Raw genomic sequence first — 15724 nt, forward strand, 5'->3', positions numbered from 1 at the left:
AAAGGTAGAACATTAGGCATTCAAGAAAGGCAGTTCGGAATCTAGTTTGGGTTCATTTACTCACCTAAGTTCTGCTATAGCTGAGTTCACAGGTTCTGTTTTTAGTTTTCCAACTCCATCTATAACCCAAATTAGTTTAGTAGAGGTCTGTAAACTGTTTCTTTTTAATTGCCCTTGAAAATATGTCCAGGAGCTAGTAAAAAGAAACCATGTACAATAAAAACAATGAATATATAATAAAGTGTCTTCTCATAAACTTGAAAAGGGAAACTGAAAGACAAGCTTAGAGGATAGTTTTGCTACATTAGTTTAATAGCACACAATTTAGAAACAAAAAAAAAGATTCAGTCTATAGGTCGTGAGAGGATACAAACTCGTATGGTCCTTTTTTCATTTTTATTAATGCTTTACACTGTCCTTAGAAAATCCTATCTTGACCCAGAAAAGCAAAAGAACACAGACTACCAGCTGTGTGTCAAATTTTCTTCTTTCATACTACAGAAAACAGTGAAAATCACAATTATCTTTGTTAAGGTTGGTATACAATGTTTCAAAATTATAGAGCCTCACAAAGCTTTTATGCCAAAAATTCTAGCCAATGCAGTACCTTTAAAAAAAAAATGCTTACATTATTTTCAAAAAGTTGCTTCAAGCTTTAATGTACTTTATTGTAAACAAATGACTTAAAAGTCATAGAATCTCAATATTTTCTTCCTCTTCCTAGTCCTTAACACTGAACTGTTTCAAACAGAAAGTGCCATTCTACCAGATAATGGAGTATTCAGCAAATATTATCTTTATGCAAGGCCCTGATATGAGTAAACGCTGGAGACTGTTGAGCTTCCTTTACGCATGGCATCCAGCTCAATACTGCGTACACACACTATACCCAGGCATAAGGAAAAAAGAAAACACTTATATATCTGCTCTATCGATGTAGTTTATTCAGAAGAACAAAGTGGTCCTCAGCACAAGCATATACTTAAAGTAGCACTCTGGCCCAAAGGCCAACATCTTATAATTTTACAAAACTTTGTTTTACTCACTGTATACAAACCCACTTGTTTACTTCTAATTCCTGTTTATTAAAGTTAAAAGGAATTTTCAAAGCTGGGATATAGCGGCACATGCCAATCTCTATGAGTTCAAGGACAACCTGTTCTAATGAGTTCTAGGACAGCCAGAGCAACACAACAGACCTCTTGAAAAACAAAACAAAACAAACAATAAAGATATTTCCACATTTCTCTGGCATAGTCTATTTACCAAAACCCAAATGATTAAAAGAGTTAAGACAATCAAATTAGAAGTGTTAAAGTATCTTTTTCATAGCTTCCCTCTGTTGTATGAGGTTTTTCCTCTCTGCTCCAAGCTCCTGGAATAATGATACATGAGACTCAAGATAATTATTTACAAATGCCTAGACCATATAGCTAGGCTCTTCTCTTATTAGCTCATAACTTAGTAACTCATTTTATCTACATTTTGCCACATGGCTAGTTACTTAAGTTCAGGCACCATGCACCCATCCTCTTCACATCTTGGTTACTGAATCTTGAGCACCTATCTTTATCCCAGAATCCTTTCTGCCTACCAGATGTTCCACCTCCTACTTCCTGCCTAAGCTATAGATCATCAGATTTATTATTAATAGGTGCTACACTCATACAATACACAAGACGGGCAGTGCTGGTGCATGCATTTAATCCCAGCACTCAGAGGGAGGTGATATCTGTGAGTTTGAGGCCACCCTGGTTTACAGTGAATTCTAGAAAGAGAAACCCTGTTTCAGAAAAACAAAAATTAACAAATAAAATGTAATGCTTCCTTCTCTTACTACCTAAGAAATGGGGACCTATCAAGGCTTGGTAGCCAAGGTTTGAAATCCTAGCTACTCCAGAGAACTGAGGAAGGAGGATCAAGAGTTCAAAGCCAACTTGAAAACTTGGTGAGACCCTGTTCCAAAACAAGGGAGGGCCTGGGATATTAACTCAATGGGATACAGGCCTACCACATAGCCAAGACCCTGGGTTCCCTAAAAAGAAAGAAAGAAAAAAAGAGAGAGAGAAACTGAAACCTAACAAATACTCTTTTACCACATAAATGGATCCCAGTGAAATATTCTTGAAGAAAGCTTCTCATGCAGTTTTTAAAAACTCTATGTCCACAACCAGCATTGGTTCATCATGAAGAAATCATCAGCTGGCTAACAATGTCAAATGATTATAAATTTCAAGTTGTCACCCTATCCTGTTATTCTTCTACTCCTTGATTCCTACAAGTCTCTTGCTCAGATCAGTCAGAATAAGGCAAATGGCTAATAAACAGCGAGTGGTTTCCCCATGGTAATAGCCCACTCCAACCTAGCACAGAAATCAGCAGCAGCAGCATCAAGACAGACAGAATTCACCCAGGAGAAAAACACTGAGCTATGTGACTACAGTGGGGGTGGGGGCTGCAGGAGATTAGTGGAGAAGAATGTATCCTACACACAAAAGATGTAAGCACAAGAAACTGGGGAAAGCCTACAGTAAATTATCAGTTTAAACCCCTGTTTAAACTGGGTGGTGGTTGCACACACCTTTAATCCTGAACTCTGGAGGCAGAGGCAAACAGATATCAAGGCAAGCAGAGTTCAAGGCCAGTATGTTCTACAATGTGAGTTCCAGGATGGTCAAGGCTACACAGAAAAACCCTGTCTCAACCCCTCACCGCCCACAAAACTGTCCAAAATTAACTAGCAAAATTTTAACATACATCCAAATAAGGTTGGATTAAAAAAAAAAAAAGAAGACTACTCAGAATGGACTATTATCCTACATTATCACCAAATATCACAAAATCCCCTACTCTCTGCTAGAATTTGCTTCCACCTTACAGGAAACAAAAAGTAAAAGAGTAAAGAAAAACTTGCAATTCCTAAAGATTCTGTTGCTGGGGGCTGGAGAGATAGCTTTGTGGTCAGGAGCAGCATCCGCTCCTCCAAAGGTCCGTCGACAGGGGTCACAGTCAGCTCTCCCACTCTCACTCTCACTCTCAGGGCCAATTCCCCGGCACCCAGAGTCAGCTCCACTGTACTGCCTAGTAGAGGCATAAGGCCCACTCTCCCGAGTGCCACAGCAGGCGAGGGGCTGGGCCAGTTCTCCTCAGCTTTCTCACCCTCCACGGCTTCTCCATCAGGGCTAACTCTCCGTTGTTGCCCCAGCCAGGTACAGGGCCCACTCTCCTGAGTGCTATAACCAGTGAGGGGCAGGACTAGCACTCCTGCTCTCATGACCTTGGGGCTAGCTTTTCAAAGACTACCTAGGCAGTGAGAGCGGGAGGACCTCACCCTCTCACCCACTCCACCTCACAGGCCTGCCGCTCTCCAGCTGCAGGTGAGGTGAGCTGGAATGGGGTGATGCATGGGATGGTCCATGTGTGTGTCAGCCCCTCCTCCCACCTGAGGCAGTCAGGCTAGCTGGCCCTGCCCCCACTGGCTGCAGCACTCTGGAGAAAGGACCCTGCACCTCATCTGGGCAGCACAATAGAGCTGTGCCCTGGTGGAGGGGTCAAGGGTGAGCCAGCTCTTGGCCCAGAGAGTGCAAGAGAGCTGTCCAGCTGTTGAGTTTTTAATGTTATGCCTTTAATTTTGTAAGGTCAGTTGTTTGGGTTTATGTAATATTGCTGTTCTTCAGCAACAGAATCTTTTTTTAATTTATTTATTTTGTTTTAAGTGCATCAATGTGAAGGTGTGAGATCCCTTGGAATTGGTGTTACAGACAGTTGTGAGCTGCCATGTAGGTGCTGGGAAATAAAACCCTGGTCCTTTGAAGGGAGATGATGTGAAGCTCAAACAAAACGAAACAGAACAAAAAACAACAACAAAAACACCTGAGGGTGCAGTGGCGCATGCCTGTAATCCCAGCACTCCAGAGGCAGAGGCAGGCAGATTTCTGTGAGCTCGAGGCCAGCCTGGTCTAGAAAAAGAGTCTAGGACAGCCAAGGCTACACAGAGAAACCCTGTCTTGAAACAACAACAACAAAAACTGAGCCAGGCACAGTGGCACACTGTATATAATCCTAGTACTCAGGGAGGGAGAGGCAAGCAGATCTCTGTAAATTTGAGGTAGCCAAGAAGGTGCAAAAAAACCCTGTCAAAAAAAAAAAACAAAAAAAACCACAACACCGAAAAAACCTTACAGCTCTGAGAGCTGGCATTGGAATGGAAGTGCAGTGCACACCTTTAATCCCAGAATTCCTGAGGTAGAAGCAGGTGAATCTCTGTGGGGGAATCTAGTCTATACTGCCAGTTGCAGGTCAGCCACACAAAAACTAAATGAACGAAACTGGGGAGAAAAGTTAAACTAGTCAGCCCTCTTCATTTCATTAGAGATGAACACAGCTGCCACAAATCAGTGAACAGACTGTGAGCACATCCCAGAAGAAGCACATTATAACCCATTATAATCCCTTCAGCTTCAACAGAAACACTAACTAAACGACTCTTCAACATTTGCCACCATGAGTTGTAAGTGTAGGAAAAGAAAAATCAAAATGGTACACCCCAGAAGCTGTTCAGAAAAATCAGTCCTTTTCTTGAAAGGTAGGTACAAAGTCTTTGATTTGATATCACACAAAACTAAAGCCATGAAATTTTACATTTAAAATTAAAGCTGAAATGTTTTAAATCAGGCAATGCAATATAGTCACATAATTTTTTTAACTAGGCTTTCTCAGTTTTTGAAAGGAAAAGTTTCTTTGAAAAGCCAAGCTCTCCATATTCAAGTTGGAAAACCCCCAAGTATGGCAGCGCACCTGTAACAGACAACTCTTCACAGGCTGAGGCACAAGGCTTCAAAGTTCAAGGACAGCCTGGACTAGACCAGACTGTGCCAGGAAACACTGTTTTTAAGATTTATTTATTATGTATACAATGTCTGTCTGCATGTACACCTGGATGCCAGAAGAGGGCACCAGACCTCATTTTAGATGGTTGTGAGCGACCATGTGATTGCTGGGAATTGAATTCAAATTTTCTGGAAGAACAGCCAGTGTTCTGAACCTCTGAGCCATCCCTCCAGCCCAGAAACCCTGCTTAAATTAGAAGGGAAAAATAAATAAATAACACCCATGTATCCTTTTGCTTAGAGAAAAAAAAAATTGCCATTCATCCTTCTAGCTTATAGGGGGAAAGGGAAAGTTGGTTATGGTGTTTTTGAACCAGTCTTGCTATGTTAGATAGACTGCTGGCTTAGAACTCACTGAGATCCAACTGCCTCAGCTTCCTAAAATAAATACGGGTTTGTTTGTTTTTTAAGTTTTGTTTTTTGAGACAGGTTCTCCATATGAAGACCTGGAACTGACCATGTCAGCCAGGCTGGCTGCAAACTCAGACCCACCTGCTTCTGCCTCCTTCTGCTGGGATTGAAGGTGTGCACTACTATGCACTACTCAAGCTCTAAAAAGGGTGCTATCATACCCTCGTAAGCTGGGTTTGACTCCGGAAATCCACATAAAGACAGAAGAGAACCAACTACGACAAGTTGTCCTCTGACCTCCTTGCTTAAGAGGTGGCACACATGCAAACATATGTAAACACACAAAAAAATAATAAAGATTTTTTTAAAAGATTTATTTATTACTTATACAAGTATTCTGTCTGCATGTGTGCCTGCACGCCAGAAGAGGGCACCAGATCTCATTATAGGTGGTTGTGAGCCACCATGTGGTTGCTGGGAATTGAACTCAGGACCTCTGGAAGAGCAGCCAGTGCTTTTAACCTCTGAGCCATCTCTCCAGCCCCAATAATAAATATTTTTAAAGCTAGGAAATGGTTGCCAGCATTTGGGGAGTAGACATCATGATCAAGAGTTCAAAATCATCACTGGCTACATACAAAATTGGATGTGAACTACCTCATGAGTACTGGGAACTGAAACTGGGTCCTCTTAACCCAAGCCATCTCTCCAACCCCAGTATCTTTAACAATAGGAAAATAGCATCAGAGAACACAAAGGCCACAACAATGGTAACTTTTTAAGCCTAGCACACCAGGCTATTAAGATTTTCCTCCCAAGCTGTATCCCATGCAAGACAGCATTTTTTCAAGCCATTAAGTTTCCACGTTAATGATTCTACAATCAAAGAATCAACTCTCGATTACAGAAAGTCTCAGATTTTTATCACACTTTTGTTTCTACTTTACTAGACTGCTGGCTGTTCAATGTACCAAGGCATATCAAGAGAAAGTGTGGGTAAATCAACAACAAACTTTGGGACCTGTTAGAAATTCAATTCAGGGCCTGGAGAGATAGCCCAGTGGTTAAGAGAACTGGCTGCTTGTCCAGAGATCCTGAGTTCAATTCCCAGCAACCACATGGTGGCTCACAACCATCTGTAATGGAATTTGATTCCCTCTCTGGTGTACATGAAACATATACATAAAATAAACAAATCTTAGAGAGAAAGAAAGAGAGAGAGAAAGAGAGAGAGAGAGAGAGAAAGAAAACTCAGAAAGCCAGTAAGATAAGAGATTCAAATAAGTTTAAGGCCAGTCTAGGCAAGATAATGAATTTTTGAAACAAGGTCTCTCTAGATCTATGAAAAGGCATTGATGATTTTACAACTGAACATAAGTGAAGTTGCTAAGTTATACACTTAAAAGTAGTTGAAATAATCCCAACACTCAGAAGGCAGAGGCCTACAGGTAGATCTGTGAGTGTGAAGCCAGCCTAGTATACAGAGCAAGTTCCAGGACTGGCCCCAACAAGAATGTAAGAAGATTTGATTTACAATAAAGTAGGGGGCCATTGACCTAGACATAATGGCACACCTGTAATCTCCATGTTTTTGTTTTATTTTTCTGAGGCATAGTGGCACACATCTTTAATAATACTACCTAGCACTTGAGAGGCAGAGGCAGGTGAATCTGAGAATCTGAGTTCAAGGCCAGCCTGGTCTACATGAGAATTCCAGGACAGCCTGGAATATCGATAGAGACCTTGTCTCAGAAAGAAAGGAAAAGAGCGAGAGAGAATATGAATATATTTGAACTTAAGGTCATCTTCAGCTACATATAGTAATTTGAGGCCAGCCTGGGACACACAAAATCCTGTCTCAAAAAACAAAACAAAATCTAATGAATACATAGATCTTAGAGAAGGCACTGATGATTTTACAACAACTGAATATAACCAATGTTACTAAGTTATACACTTTAAAGTGGTTAAAAATAAACCAGTTGTGGTGGCTCATGCCTTTAATCCCAGCACTCAGGAGGCAGAGGCAGGTAGAGTTTGAGGTCAGTTATTTGGTGGTCTGTAAAGCAAGTCCAGGACAGCCAGAGCTGCTAAGAGAAACTCTGCCTTGAAAAAACAAAAAGTGGTTAAAATAATCTCAACACTCAGGAGGCAGAAGCAGGTAGATCTGTGTTCAAAGGCAGCCTAGTCTACAGAGAGAGTTCCAGCACAGCCAGGGCTACAGAGAGAAACTCTGCCTTGAAAAACAAAACAAATTAAACAAACAAACAAACAGAATCCAGGCAAGGGCTGCACCAGTAAGTTACAACCCAATCCACATAATTCAAAACTATGAACAGTGAATAAGCACGGTGGCAGCAGCCTGAAATCCCACCTCTCAGGAAACGGAAACATTAGGATCAGCTATACAGCAAAACTGTCAACAACAATGGGAGGAGATGGAATTAGCTCAGTTGGTAGTATTTTTCCAGCATGTATAAAAGCCCTGGGCTCAATCTCCAGCAGCACACACATATGGTAAGGTACACACCTGTCACCCCAGCACTTGGGTGGTGGAGACACATTAATCAGAAGTTCAGGTCATCCCTGGCCCTAACACAAGTTAAGACCAACCTGGGATACAAGACTGTCTTGAATCAAAACAAAACTTAAAGGGGAGGTAGGGGACAGACACAACAGAGACCAGTTTAGGCTATGTAGCAGCACCACAAACAAAAATAGAGGCTAGAGAGGTAGGTCACCAGTTAAAAGCACTTGCTGTTCTAGAGGACCTGGGTTCAGTTCCTAATACCCACATGGCAGCTTACAATCATCTATAACTCTAGTTCTAGGGGATCTGACTACCTCTTCTGACTTTGGTGCACAGACAGGCAGGCAAACACACACATATAAAATTAAATAAATTTTAAATTAAAAACAAAATAACCCTAGTTGCACACCTTTAACCCCAGCACTCAGGAGGCAGAGGCAGGCAGAGCTTTGTAAGTGTAAGGCCAGCCTAGGCTACAAAGTGAGTCCAGACAGGCAGTCTAGGGGATGGAGGAGAAGGGGGAGTACAGAGCTATTTGTTGGGAAGACCCAAATCCCTGAGCAGAAGAGCCTATGCTCTTGCTTCCTCCAAATGACAGCTGTTTTTCCCACCCCAAGGCATCCACTACTGCTATCATCTAAGAACCTACTTCCTTATTAGGTCCAGTCTCCCAGGAAAACAAAGCTACAGTGCAGTAAAAGGAGGGGGTACCAAATTTAGTACACTCTACATTTGGCAACAGAGCCCAAATCTTCATTAAAAAAAAAAAAAAAATTCACACAATGGACATATATAAACTTTCAGGCTCTGTTAATTTCCTGTCTCACTCTCTGACCCACATGTTTAAGAGAGATTTCTCTGCTTCTTTGCTGGAGTATCTACTGGCCTATCTCATAAGCAGAAACTACTAAATACAGATCATTATTTCAAATTATCTGAAGTGTGGGTGGAAGTTTGAGAAGTAGCTCAGAGAAGCAGAGTTTAAATCACAGCTCCTACGTGATGGCTCACAACAATTTGTAGGCCCAACTCCTGGGAGTCCAGCACCCTCTTCTGACTCCCCTGGACAGTACACACGTATGTTTTACATACAAACAAGCTGGCAAAACACCATATAGTTAGGAATAAAATGTGGTTGGTAAAACAAATCAAGCCTACCACTAACTATTAAAGTTTAAAAACATCACAGCCAAGTGCTGGTGTAATTCTAGCACTTGGGAGATTGGGGCAGGAGGTCGATATTCACGATTTTGGGGGTGGGGGCAACACCCAACGAATCAGGATAAGCCTACATTGGTTAATAATAAATGCATATACATCATGTACCATGTATAAGACAAGCATAGTGACACACACCAGTAACCCTGCAATTGAGACGCTGAGACAGGAGGACTGCAGTGACTTTCAAGTCCAGCCTGAGCTACAGAAAATGAGCACCCTGTCCCCAAGGAAAAAAATGAAAGCATGTGGGCTAGTGAAAACTCAACAGTGGATAGCATGCTTATCAACGTCAGGGTGCCAGGAGCTTATTCCCAACACCACAAAAAAGCAACAAATATCAACAAAAAAGGCTGGTGAGGATAAAGACAATTTTTTGAAAGATGTGATTATGTACATAATAATCCCAGCACTTGGGAGGTGGGCCAGTCAGGACTACACAGGAAGACCCTGTCTTTTGAGGGAGGGCAGTTGTAAAGTTATACCCCAATTTAACAATCTCTGAAAGGAAAGATTTCTTCCCATTTTGACTTACCTGTGAGTTTTATAATTAACCTGCAACTTCTGTAATAAGAAAAGCATACAGATATCTTTAGAAAAATAAATCATTCTGCCTCTGATTTTCACTATCTGCCCATCAGCCCACAGGGAAGAGGAGCCCATGTGAGATGGGCACCAATTCTTAAAGGATTTTGAAGATTAAAATAAGGGTCATAATGAAAAAGTGACTTGACCAACTAGTAACCAACTGCAAAAAGATTGGTAATGTAGGCTAACTTCAAGCCCAGAGTGCTTCCCATTCCATCCCATCTCAAACGGCAAATCTGTGTCATTGCTTACGACAGTGTTAGTTAAAAAAAAAAAAAAGCAACCCAAGAAAACCTTTGATAAAAGAATGTTTTAAGAACACTCACTAGCCAGGTGCAGAGACACACACACTCTGCGAGGCAGAGGCAGGCAGATCTTTGAGTTCGAGCCAGCCTGGTCTGGTCTCCGAAGTGAGTCCAAGACAACCAAGGCTATACCAGAGAAACCTTGTCTCCAGAAGGAAAAAAAACAAACAAAAAACACTTGCTATAACAACCTTGGACAAATACTTTTTGAGGGCATCAGAAAAGCGAAGGAACTGAAAAGATGTTTCAACTATCTGTAACAGCCTCCTGCTAACGGATCCTTAAAAAAGAAAACCCAAAGGGTAAGAATGAATGAGAAGGGCTGGAGAGATGGCTCAGAGGTTAAGAACACTGGCTCAACAGTGTTCAGCCTTAACCTACAGGTCCTGAGTTCAATTCCCAGCAACCACATGGTGGCTCACAACCATCTGTAGTGAGATCTGGTGCGCAGGCAGAATAATTAATAAATAAATAAATCTTTAAAAAAAAAAAAAAAAGAATGAATGAGAAAAGTGGAGACCTATGCTTTGGAGCCAAGAGCCATTCTTAAGAGAAACAGGTGGTGGAAAAGGAACCAAGAGGAACCATAAGCTTGCCGGCTAAAGCAACAGCTGAAAGTTCCAGCTTTGCTTTACCACAAGCGGCAGAGCAGAAACTGCCTTCTCAGTCAATAAAGCTACAATATCAAAACTGGCACGGAGGAAAAAAAAATCCGTGTAGCTGCAGTCTGTCCATTCTAACCTCCATGATTTTCCAAATAAACTTGTTAATGGCAAAAACGGAAAGAACTCTAAGCGATTCCATTTGAAGACACTGTCATTCTCACTAAAGATTTAAAGAGAAACAAACTGTAGAAAAGGTGAGAAAGTACAATTAAAACCTCAATTCAGAGAATCGAAGACAGAGACGAGATCTTTTAAAGGTTAAGTTCCTGTAAAGTGTGCAAAGGGTGTTCATAACCTCTTAAAAGTGCAGACATTATTAACAGACTCCGAGCTCATTAAAACTGTTCAACAAGCTTTATACAGCATTAACTCTGAGGACCAGAAGAGATTCCGTTTGGCTAGAACAGGCTCTGACCATAATCTAACACCTTCACCCGGGAACCAGTCTCTAAACCCAATGAGAAGCTCCTTAAAGCATATGCAATGGTCTGAAATAATTACAACGTCCTGCCCGACCACAACCGAGACACCGACTTTAAACCCAAAGCCTGGCACCAAAGCCTAGCGAAGAAAGCGCATTTCAAGAGCTGCCTGAGCTCCTGGGTGCGAGGTGCGAGCCCTGCTACTAGGCCCTGACTGGGTGAGCACCTGATGTGGGGGGTAGGGCGAGGCAAAGCGGACCCAGGGGCGAGGACCGGAGCAGCTCCGGAGCGCTACCTTCCAGGGGCGGGAATCTGGGGCACCCCCAGGGGTGGCCACCAAGAACACGTGGGGCGCCCGGGTCACAGAACAGGCATCTGCTCGGGCAGACAGCTGGGATCTCGCCCGGCGAACCCAAGGAGGACGACTCCGGTGCCGCGCAGGAACCAAGCCCTCGGGGCCTGGATAGTGAAGGCAGAGGGCAAGGGAGCCACGGCAAGGCCACGAGGAGGGCGGGTCTCCCTGGGAGCAGGGGCACGCGCCAGGCGGACGCGAATGGGCCCCGAATTTCGAGCAGTCCGCGGCCTCGTCCCCGGGGTGCGGGGGACCGGGAGCGACCGCGCCCGGAGGGCCCTGTGACCCGTAGCCGCCCGAACCGGACCCGCCCCGCGGCGCCTCCCTCCAGCCTCCCTGTTCCCTCCCTCCATCCCGCGGCCCGTTATCCCGCGGCCGCCGCACTCACCAGCGGCTGCACCTGAGCCCGCCGCTGCCTCAGCTGCTGCCTGCGCCTCCGCAGCCGCCGCCGCCTCGCTGCTGAGGCTGAATCCCGGGGGAGCCTCCGCGTCCCGCCGCCGCCGCCTCTGCCGCTGCCGCCAGAGCAGAACACCCCAAAATGGCGGCACTTCCGGCACCTACCACCGGCGGGGAGGGCCGCGGAGGAGGGGGCGGGCGGCTAGGGGGAACGTACCACCGCGGCGCCGCCCGCCCGCGCCGATCTGAGCGGAGCGCCGCGCAGGGGCGGGCCGAGCGCCGGCGCCACAGCGCCCCCTCCGGCCGGGGAGGGGAGGAGCAGCCGCTCTGAAACCCCGGGGGCCGCGGGCGGAGCCCTCAGCCCCGAGAGCTGCAGGGGTGCATCTCTTTGTCTCAGAGCTGTTCTGGAGGGAAGACCCCGGGCTGCAAATCTCAAGTTCTTGCTTCTGTGCACCTCCGATGCGGGACCTGTGGCGGGCCAGCAACGCTGCTTGGCAGTGAAAGTGCATATAATAAAAAGCTGATGAATGAATGAATGAATGAATGAATGACCTGAAATGGTGCACTAGACACGGGGCACACCCTCCTTTTTGCACACCAGCACACGGACAACCGTATCCAGGCCTTCCTTCTTTGATGGCATATGGAATGCGTGTTGCAAGCTTTCAGAGTTAGGGAAGAGCCTTGTACAGAGATGAAGACCAGCGCTGTGCCTGTGCAATCTGGCAAAAATCCCTGAGGCAATAGGAAGCGCTTAAGTATTCTATTAAAAGACTACCCAGCCCAAAAATTCTTAGGAAAAGAGTTAATAATAAAAATATTTTGAAGATTCACAGCCACACACCCCCCTCAGAATTCAGGAGTCCTACTCTGGGTCTAGATGGATTCACACATTACAAATTCTTGTTTATCCCACAAAGTCTAGACAGTGAAATGTGAGACAATAAAATGCAGATTGAGAAATAAAACTTAGTTGGGGGAGGTCCGGGCTCCATAACTTTACAAATTACTCATGGGTAGGCAATTACTTCTTTTTATCACTTGTCTTCCTAGAGCAAAAAATTTACACACCCACAAATGCCGATTATATCCTACTTCACACACACAAAGGCAGGCCCCCAAGCAGCAGCCAAGGGTTTTCCCATGTGCTGGGGCACAATCATGTAGAGCAAAACAATTAGCCCCTAAATTGTACATTATCAAATTATCTAATTGTACTGTAAAGCTTTGGGAATTTTGAAACAGAGTTTCTATGTGTAGCTCTGACTGTCTTAGAACTTTGTAACTAGGCTGGCCTCCAACTCAGAGATTTGCCTGTCTCTGCCTCCCCAGAATGTTGTGATCAAAGGGGTGCACCCCCACACACACACACCTCACCTACTCCCCCACCTCACCCCACCCACTCCTCCCACCTCTCACCCCGCCCAACTCCCCCTCCCCCGCTCAAATTGCCTTTTTGTCTTCCTGTTCTTGGTTGCTAGGAATCAGGTTAGAGATTAAAGTGAGTTAGTTGCATATAAATGATTAGATTAGGAAAAACTAGAGTGGCTACAAAAGCTGGAACAATGATTTTTTTAAATCTGTTCGTTTGTTGTTTTTCAAGACAGGGTTTCTCTGTGCAGCCTTGGCTGTCCTGGCCTCTCACTTTGTAGATCAGACAATATTTTTAGCTAGTTCTTTTTCCTCCACTTCAGAGACAGGGTTTCTCTGTTGGGCTGACCTACAACACTGAGATCCACCTGCCTCTGCCTCCCTTAGTGCCTCCTGGCTGGCTGCAGGGCAGTGGCGGCACACACCTTTAATCCCAGCACTGGGGAGGCAGAGGCAGGCAGATCTCTTCAACTCTAGGACTGCCAAGGCTACACAAAGACATCCTGTCTCGAAAAACCAAAAAAAAAAAAAAAAAAAAAGAAAGAAAGATAAAAGAAAAGAAAAGACAAGACTCTTGGCAAAAATCCTGTTAGGAGGGAAGGTTAGTCCTGCTAGTAATAGAAGGTTTCTAAGAATGATTATGGTTACTACAGAGACTTTATTTCTTAGGAGGTATATTGATGAGAGTGATGTCAATATAGAAATAGTTAGGAGTGCCTCCGTGGTAGCACACGCCGTTAATCCCAGCACTCTGGAAGCAGAGGCAGGCAGATCTCTGTGAGTTTGGGGCCAGCCTGGTGTACAAAACAAGACCAGCACAGCCAGGTCTCCATAACACAGTTATGGGCTGAGCCAGGCAAGGTGGCAAAGGGAAATGGATCTCTGTGAGTTCCAGGCCAACCTAGACTATGTAGTAAAAATGTTAAAAAAAAATAAAAAATAGCACCTGAAGTCATAGTCCAGTGAATAAAGTAAGTGCCTGTAGCATGACCAAGAGGACTCGAATCCAATCCCCAGATTACTTCAAAGGCCAGGTAGTTCCAGCACTGGACTCCACTGGCAAAAACAAGCAGCTCCCTGCAGCTTGTAGCTAATGAGTGAGTTCCAGGTCCCAGTAAGAGACTCTGTCCCAAAGAGTGACACCTGAGGTTGACCTGTGGTCTACACATACACAGAGAGAGACAGACAGACAGACAGACAGATAAATATAATAATAATAAAAAAATAAACAGCCAGCCAGGTGTAATGGTGCACACCTTTAATCCCAGCACTCAGGGGCAGGGGCAGGTAGATCTCTGAGTTTGAGGCTAGCCTTGATCTATGTAGCCAAGTTCCAGGGTTATGTATGAGAGCCTGTGTCAAAATAAAACAAAGTAAACAAACAAAAACACCTGGCAGGGCGTGATGGTGCACACCTATAGTCCCAGCAACTGGTAGGCAGAAGCTCTCTGTGAGCTCAAGGCCAGCATGATCTACAAAGATGTCCAGGACAGTCGAGACTACTCAGAAAAACCCTGTCTCAAAAAACAAAAACAAATCCGGACATGGTTGATGTACTCCTGTAATATCATCACTTGGGAGATAGAGGAATATAGGAAGGAAGATAGTTCAAGGACATCGTAAGCTATGTGAGATGCAGTCTCAAAAAAAAAAAAGAAAGAAAAGAAAGAAAAAGAAAAGAAAAAGGAAAAAGTTGGGGGTTGTTAGGACTTGCCTTGTAGGATTCCCAGAACTCACGTAAAAAAAAAAAAATACCAGGCACAGTGGCACATACATGTAATCTCATCTACATTAAAATGGGAGACAAACACAGGCAGATCCTGAAAGCTCCCTGGCCAGGAGCTTCACTTTGCGAAGTTCCGGGCCAATGAATGACTCTATTTCTCCATCTCTGGGCTGGAGAGATGATGACTCAGGGGTTAAGAGCCCTGCCTGCTCTTCCCCGGCACCTTAAGAGCATCAGGGGACTCAGGTTCAATTCCCAGCACCCACATGGCAGTTTACAACTGTCTATACACATACATATATGCACAGACATGTACTTGCCTACACACACAAAAGTATTCAGACTAAGCCAATGTAAGTCTTACCACATTGGGAAGTAAATAAAATTTTTTTAATCTTTACTAGCTTATTCTAAACGATATTACAAAGGATACAGATGAACACACAAAGAAAAGAAAGCTAGAGTAAGGTTTGTGGGAAGAGTTGTGAAACGTCCATTTCTTTTCTAGCAGGCTACACTCTAGGGATCTCCACATATTCAGGCCTCTGGAAGCTCTTAAATAATTAAACTTAAAAGGCTGATCAAGCTGTGAGAAGCAGACATCCCTAATGCATACAAATATAGCCATATCAGAGGGACTAACCATTAACATTAAAAATGTTCACCTTGAGTCAGTCAGATGGCTCAGCAGGCAAAAGCCTTGGCCTCCAACCTGATGTCACTTTAGACTATCTACATTTACATGGGTTGTGATTTGTCCATACGCTCCTCTCTATACTACACACATATACTACACATAAAAATTCCCATCTATGGGGGCTAGAGAGATGGCTCAGAGGTGAAGAACACTCACTGTCCTTCCAAAGGGCCGGAGTTCAATTCCCAGCAACCTCATGGTGGCTCACAACCAT

The 15724-nt window shown here is 44.1% G+C and overlaps 1 protein-coding gene across 10 annotated transcripts in view; it reads right to left on the bottom strand.

The window, feature by feature from the left end:
* Positions 1-11877, bottom strand: part of Celf1 (CUGBP Elav-like family member 1) — a 77799-nt gene extending 65922 nt beyond the window's left edge. For 4 of the 10 annotated variants that reach the window (XM_060372015.1, XM_060372013.1, XM_060372014.1 and 1 more), the window contains exon 1: positions 11709-11866. The gene's annotated coding sequence lies outside the window, so the exon portion shown is untranslated. Of the gene's footprint in view, positions 1-64; positions 181-11708 lie in introns of those variants that run through there. The other 6 variants (XM_021640869.2, XM_021640868.2, XM_021640867.2 and 3 more) reach the window with 4 other exon arrangements.
* Between the last annotated feature and the right edge of the window lie 3847 nt (positions 11878-15724).

Source organism: Meriones unguiculatus, chromosome 18, assembly GCF_030254825.1.
Source record: "Meriones unguiculatus strain TT.TT164.6M chromosome 18, Bangor_MerUng_6.1, whole genome shotgun sequence".
Taxonomy (NCBI): Eukaryota; Metazoa; Chordata; class Mammalia; order Rodentia; family Muridae; genus Meriones; species Meriones unguiculatus.